Source organism: Eretmochelys imbricata, chromosome 1 (genome assembly GCF_965152235.1).
Source record: "Eretmochelys imbricata isolate rEreImb1 chromosome 1, rEreImb1.hap1, whole genome shotgun sequence".
In the NCBI taxonomy this organism is placed as follows: Eukaryota; Metazoa; Chordata; order Testudines; family Cheloniidae; genus Eretmochelys; species Eretmochelys imbricata.
In genome coordinates, this window is record NC_135572.1 from 3,478,497 (window position 1) to 3,485,858 (window position 7,362).

Genomic DNA, 7,362 nt, shown 5'->3' on the forward strand with positions numbered 1-7,362 from the left:
CAGCAGGGGTTTGTTGCCCGGTGTGCATCACCCAATAAACACAACGGGGTGGAGAAGCAGAAAAGTTTATTTGCAGCTGCAAACAAGGTACAGGGAGAATAGAATCTTAAATCCTGCACCCAGAGCAGGTCATTACACACACTTTTATATTTTTTAATGCTACCGCACTACACATTAGCCAATTAAAACTATGCACAAATACTCTGCCTTTTTTATATGGGTTACAACAATTTTATTTTCTGCAACCTTTAACAAGCATTCCTAGCAACTTAAACAACCAGCACATCCCGTCTGGCCCTGTAGCTATCTCTCCTGTTATTTTTAACTTGGCGTTAGCAAACCTTACACTATGAGGCATTATCTGCGGCTGCAACATTATTTTAAGAGCAAAAGAGCTTACTTAAACCAGCCAGGCCTGAGTTTTATTAAGGGGGGTTGATAAGAAGCCCTTAGGCCTACAGCAGGGAGACTTTCTTGACCCTTATGGCCTTTGATCCCCTTAACTTAACTAGTGGCCATGCCCTGGAGTCTTCAACAATTTTCTCCTTTGAGAATACTTATTTTTGTTGCCTGAGTCTTTTTATCTTTATTTGCTTACTAGTGGGCTATGTATAAAATTAATTTTTTTAAAGCTATGCACAATAAGCATTTTTACAAAGGACCACATACAACACAGTAAACATAACATGATTAATACAGGGAAAAAAAAGCTTAAGTAATAGGCTAAACAACCCACTTAGCCATGGGGAAAGGCCCCAGCCGGAAAATAAAGAGCCTAGCCAATCCTTCCCAGTTTGCTGATGAATGCCCTTTTATCTACTTTCCTGCCTTCCCGGTGGGCTGCCGTTTAAATAGTAATTTTAGTCCAAGATCCTCAGCGGAGAGGGCTGAATGCACGATCCACCTTTCAGCCGGGGGGGTTGACACCACTTTTAGCTGGGTATAAGGAATTCAATTTTTGTGTCCCTCGACCTTTGCTGCCGTGTGGGAGACCAGCAGGACGGTATAGGGTCCCTTCCACTTTTCCTGGAGGGGCTCATCTTTTCAGGTACGTACAAGCACTGAGTCGCCAGGCTGCAGGGAGTGGATGGGCGAGTCCAAGGGTAGATGCTGGGAATCCTTAGTATACCTGTGAAGAGACAAAAGAACAGCAGACAGGGAACACATATACTGAGACAGAAACCCATTTCCCAATTCCCACTCTCCCCCTGACACAACCGGTGTACCATTTATAGGCCATGCCCTTTCAAACATAATTTTAAAGGGACTGAGCCCTAATCTACCCTTTGGGAGAGCACGGATGCAGAGCAAAACTAGGGGCAGGGCATCAGGCCACTGTAGGGAGGCCTCCTGGCATACTTTCGAGAGGTGTTGCTTAAGGGTCTGGTTGGTCCACTCCACTACCCCACTGGCTTGCGGTCTCCAGGGTGTATGGAGTTTCCAGGGAATCTGTAAGGCGTCTGAGATGCTTTGGATGATTTTTGACATCAAGTATGTCCCATTGTCAGATTTCATCCACTGGGGAAGTCCAAAGCGAGGAATGATCTCCTTAACAAACGTGAGAGCCACTGTCCTGGCAGTGCAATTGCGACATGGAAAGGCTTCCGGACATCAGCTGAATCTATCCACTGTGACAAGGAGATACTTGAACCCTTGGGTCCAGGGAAACTCAGTAAAGTCTATTTGCCACACCCATCTGGGGCCTGGAGTGGGTTCCAGGCCCACTGGTGGCACTGGATGTCCTGGTCGGGGGTTATTCTTTTGACAGACTAGGCATTCCGCCAGTACCTGGGCAGCCAGGGGTCTGAGTCTGGAGGTTATAAAGTACTTTCCCATTAGTTGGATAAGTGCCTCCTTGCCAGCGTGAGTGGTTTGATGTAGTTTCTGTAATACTGGCAGGATCAGGCCCTTTGGTAAGAGGACTTTCCCTTCCGGGGAATGAAGCCATCCCTCCTTTTCCTGGAGACCAAGTTTGTCAGCTAGCTGTTTCTCCTCCCCAGAATACTGAGGGGTCGGGAGCTCCCCCACTGATGGGATAAGGGCATGCATATAGGTGTTCTCAGTCTGAGGGGACATCAGGGTGGCAGCACGCTTTGCCTCTGTATCTGCCCTGGCAATTACCCCTGGTCACATCTTGATCCTCCCTCTGATGGGCCTTACAGTGTACCACCGCCACTTCCAAGGGGAGTTGCACGGCCTCTAGAAGCAGGAGAATTTGGGGCCCGTACTTGACTGGGGAGCCTTGGGCTGTCAGCATTCCCCTCTGCTTCCACAGGCCAGCATGAGCATGCAGCGCACCAAAAGCATATTTGGAATCAGTGAAAATATTGACCCGTTTTCCTTTGGACAGTTCGAGTGCACGGGTCAGGGCCATTAGTTCAGCCAACTGGGCAAAGGTCCCAGCGGGCAAACTTTTAGCTTCCACGGTGTCATTGAGGGTCACAATAGCATAACCCGCCCTCCTTTGCCCATCTATCACCATGCTGCTACCATCAGTGTACCACTCATAATCTGCATTTGGGAGGGGCACATCCTTCAATCCGGGCGGCTAGAATATTGGGCATCTATGATCTCCAAGCAGTCATGTTTCTGTTTTTTAGTTTCTGGTAAGAGGGTGGCAGAGTTAAGGGACGGACAAGGCTGCAGCGTGACCTCGGGGTTCTCTAAGACCTTTGCTTGGTATCTTTGCCTGTGGCTCCTGTCACAGTGAGGGAGTCTGCTACTGCAACTGAAGGGGTTGATTTACAGCAGTTTGTGCCGCTCCAGAATCCATTAAAAAATCTATTTCTTCATTTCCCACCCGCATTTTTACTCGGGGTTCCGGGGGTAGGATGATCAGTCTCCCCTGACACCCCTATTTCTGTTCTTCTATTGCCATTATAGAGGTACCCCCCCTTTCCTTTTTGTTTGGGCACTCATTCTTCCAATGTCCCTCTTGCCGACACAGGACACACTGATTGCGCCCCAGTCATCTCTCCCGTGGGCCTGGACGTCCGCGTCCATGGCCCCTTCCTTCTCGTTCACTTCCCTTCGTGCCTGCCTGCACCGCCACTACCATCAATTTTACTTGCTTTTTTTTCTTCTCCACTTCTCTTAAACTATACACTCAATTTGCTGCTTTTAAAATCTGTGCCATGGTCATACCCATCAAATCCTCCTTTTTCTGTAGCTTTCTCTTAATGTTGGGGGCTGCCCTGCTTGTAAATACTCCTTTAATAATTGCCTTAGTTTGCAGATCATTAGGATCTGCATGGGTATACTGTCGGATTGTGTCTCGAATGTGCTGTAAAAAGACTCCAGGGCTTTCCTTTGGGTCCTGCACTACCTCATATGGTTTAGTCCAATTATTCTGTCTGACAGCTGCGTGACGGAGTCCATACAGTAGCAGCTCCTTATAGGAGGTGAGGTGGGTCATAGCCTGATTGTCATTTGGGTCCCACCTTGGCTCCTTTATGGGAACCTGATCATCTGGGGTCGGGATATTGTTACGGTCCTGGTTATATCGCCTCTTTTCTTCCTCCCTTGCTTTAGCTATGACCTGTTCTTTTTCAACCTCAGTCCATAATGTTCGCAGAAGGACATTACAATCATCCCAGTCTGGCTTGTAGCTGCTAAGACATCCCTCAAAAACTGATATAAACTTGCTTGGGTTGATATAAAATTCTCCAGCCTGTCTTTGAAAGTGGACAGGTCCATAGGACTAAAAGGTGCATGAGTATAGACCTGCCTGGTAAGAGCAGGTCTTCCTTCCTATTGCATTACGGGCAATTTTAGTCTCGGTAAGTAACGGGTATAGTCCAGCAGATGGAGCTCAAACCTCACTATGAGCTTCACTAGGAATCTTACTCTGAGCCTCACTCTGTGTGGATGTAGGGGCCAAAGGAGCCTCACTCTGTGTGGGTCTAGGGGCCGAAGGAGACACCGGATCTGCCATTACATTTGGGGTGGGGGTCCGGGGACTGACATTAATTGCTACCGGGCCAATCAGGGTTAAATTACAGCATTGTAAAATATCAGTACGAGACCACAAGGTCATAAACAAGTAAGCATATGAATGCTCATTCCACTTCCCCGTTCGCTGACAGAACAGGAGTAACTGGAGGATTGTATTATGATTTAATGATGCTCCCGGAGGCCACTGTTCCTGGTCCTCTAATTGGTACTGAGGCCAGTCAACCATACAAAATCGCTTCAATTTACCCTTAGTCATTGAATCTAATCCAAATACCTTCCAATTTACCAAAATACACTTTAGGGGCATGCACTGTGCCCTACCTCCCGTGCTCTGTCTCTGTCCCATACCTACAGGGTAACTCTAGGCGTCCCCAAGTTCCAACAGAGCATACAATCCGGATTTTATAAAGTTTCTACCTTATCCAAGGACCGGTTCCTCCCACCGTCACCCTCGGTACTTCTCCACTATGTGAGTGCGTTGCACCGTTGTGCCCTCCGATGAACTCACCGGTGTGCGCTGGGCATCGGTTGTCGCTGCAATCCTCGTCATCTGGAAGGGATCCGGGCAAGGCTAAATAGCAGCCTCACGCCCACCCAGGGACGCCAAAAGCTATTGCCGGCACCCAGTGCCAAAGGCAAACAACAGCAGGGGTTCATTGCCCAGTGTGCGTCACCCAATAAACACAATGGGGTGGAGAAGCAGAAAAGTTTATTTGCAGCTGCAAACAAGGTACAGGGAGAATAGAATTTCAAATCCTGCACACCAGAGCAGGTCATTACACGCACTTTTATATTTTTTAATGCTACTGCACTACACATCAGCCAGTTAAAACTTTGCACAAATACTCTGCCTTTCTATATGGGTTACAACAATGTTAATTTTCTGCAACCTTTAACAATCATTTCTAGCAACTTAAACAACCAGCACATCCTGCCTGGCCCTGTAGCTGTCTCTCCTGTTATCTTTAACTTGGCGTTAGCAAACCCTACATTATGAGGCATTATCTGCGGCTGCAACATTATTTTAAGAGCAAAAGAGTTTACTCAAACCAGTCAGGCCTGAGTTCTATTAAGGGTGGTTGAAAAGAAGCCCTTAGGCCTACAGCAGGGAGACTTTCTTGACCCTTATGGCCTTCCATCCCCTTAATTTAACTAGTGGCCATGCCCTGGGGTCTCCAACAGACACGTGACTTGCCCATATGACACCAAAACTCCATTGTGGAGCTGGGATTCTACACAGGGGGAGGAAGGGGTGTCCACCCACAAGAGAAAGTCTATTTAAACCCCTCAAAGACTCCACAATTTTGTCTTCAGCTGGCTCAAGAGATAGCCTCTCCATCCCCAGAGGATACCTGAAAGAAACTGGAACAAAGGACAGTAACCATGGGGGTGTGAGTGATCGTTGGACCAAGACTAGAAGGAGGCTAGTCTGGAAAAGAAGCCTAATGGAACATCTCTGAGGGTGAGGTTTCATCTGTAATCATTTTCTTACTCTATTAGGCATAGACTTGTGTGTTTTGTTTTATTTTGCTTGGTAATTCACTTTGTTCTGTCTGGTTTCAGAGTAACAGCCGTGTTAGTCTGTATTCGCAAAAAGAAAAGGAGGACTTGTGGCACCTTAGAGACTAACCAATTTATTTGAGCATGAGCTTTCGTGAGCTACAGCTCACTTCATCAGATGCATACCGTGGAAACTGCAGCAGACTTTATATACACACAGAGAATATGAAACAATACCTCCTCCCACCCCACTGTCCTGCTGGTAATAGCTTATCTAAAGTGAGCAACAGGTTAGGCCATTTCCAGCACAAATCCAGGTTTTCTCACCCTCCACCCCCCCACACAAATTCACTCTCCTGCTGGTGATAGCCCATCCAAAGTGACAACTCTTTACACAATGTGCATGATAATGAAGTTAGGCCATTTCCTGCACAAATCAGAGACTAACCAATTTATTTGAGCATGAGCTTTCGTGAGCTACAGCTCACTTCATCAGATGCATACCGTGGAAACTGCAGCAGACTGTATATATACACAGAGAATATGAAACAATACCTCCTCCCACCCCTGAGACTATGGCCTAACTTCATTATCATGCACATTGTGTAAAGAGTTGTCACTTTGGATGGGCTATCACCAGCAGGAGAGTGAATTTGTGTGGGGGGGTGGAGGGTGAGAAAACCTGGATTTGTGCTGGAAATGGCCTAACCTGTTGCTCACTTTAGATAAGCTATTACCAGCAGGACAGTGGGGTGGGAGGAGGTATTGTTTCATATTCTTTGTGTATATATAAAGTCTGCTGCAGTTTCCACGGTATGCATCCGATGAAGTGAGCTGTAGCTCACGAAAGCTCATGCTCAAATAAATTGGTTAGTCTCTAAGGTGCCACAAGTACTCCTTTTCTTTTTGTTCTGTCTGTTATTACTTGGAACCACTTAAATACTACTTTCTGTGTTTAATACAATCACATTTTATTTATTATTTAACCCAGAGTATGCATTAATATGGGGGGGGGTGGGGGGGAACAGCTGTGCCTATATCTCTATCAGTGTTATAGAGGGGGAACAATTTATGAGTTTACCCTGTATAAGCTTTATACATGGTCAAACGGATTCATGTGTACCCCTTTGGGAGTTGGGTATCTGAGTGTCAGAGACAGGACTAAGAGACTTCCTAAGCTGCTTTCAGTTAAGCCTGCTGTTTGTGGGATGTGGTTCAGACCTGCGTCTGTGTTTGTAGCCAGCAAGCGTGTCTGGCACAACCAGGCAGGGTTCTGGGGTCCCAAGCTGGCAGGGAAGGCAGGGCCAAAAGTAGTCTTGCACATCAGTTGGCAGCCCCAAGGGTTTTTTTGTGATCCAACCCGTCACACCTTCCAACCCTGATATTCTATGTTTCTATGATTCTGCAATTCTATATGAGTCAGCAGTGTGCCCTTGTTGCCAAGAAGGCTAACGGCGTATTGGGCTGCACTAGTAAGAGCATTGCCAGAAGATCAAGGGAAGTCTTTATTCCCCTCTATTCAGCACTGGTGACTCCACATCTGGAGTATTGTGTCCAGTTTTTGGTCCCCCACTACCAGAAGGATTTGGAAAAATTGGAGAGAGTCCAGCAGAGGGCAACAAAAATGATTAGGGGGCTAGAGCACATGACTTATGAGGAGAGGCTGAGGGAACTGGGATTGTTTAGTCTGCAGAAGAGAAAAGTGAGGGGGGATTTGATAGCAGCCTTCAACTACTTGAAGAGGGGCTCCAGAGAGGAAGGAGCTTGGCTGTTCTCAGTGGTGGCAGATGACAGAATAAGAAGCAATTGTCTCAAGTGGCAGTGGGGGAGGTCTAGGTTGGATATGAGGAAGAACTATTTCACTAGGAGGGTGGTGAAGCCCTGGAATAGGTTGCCTAGGGATTTGGT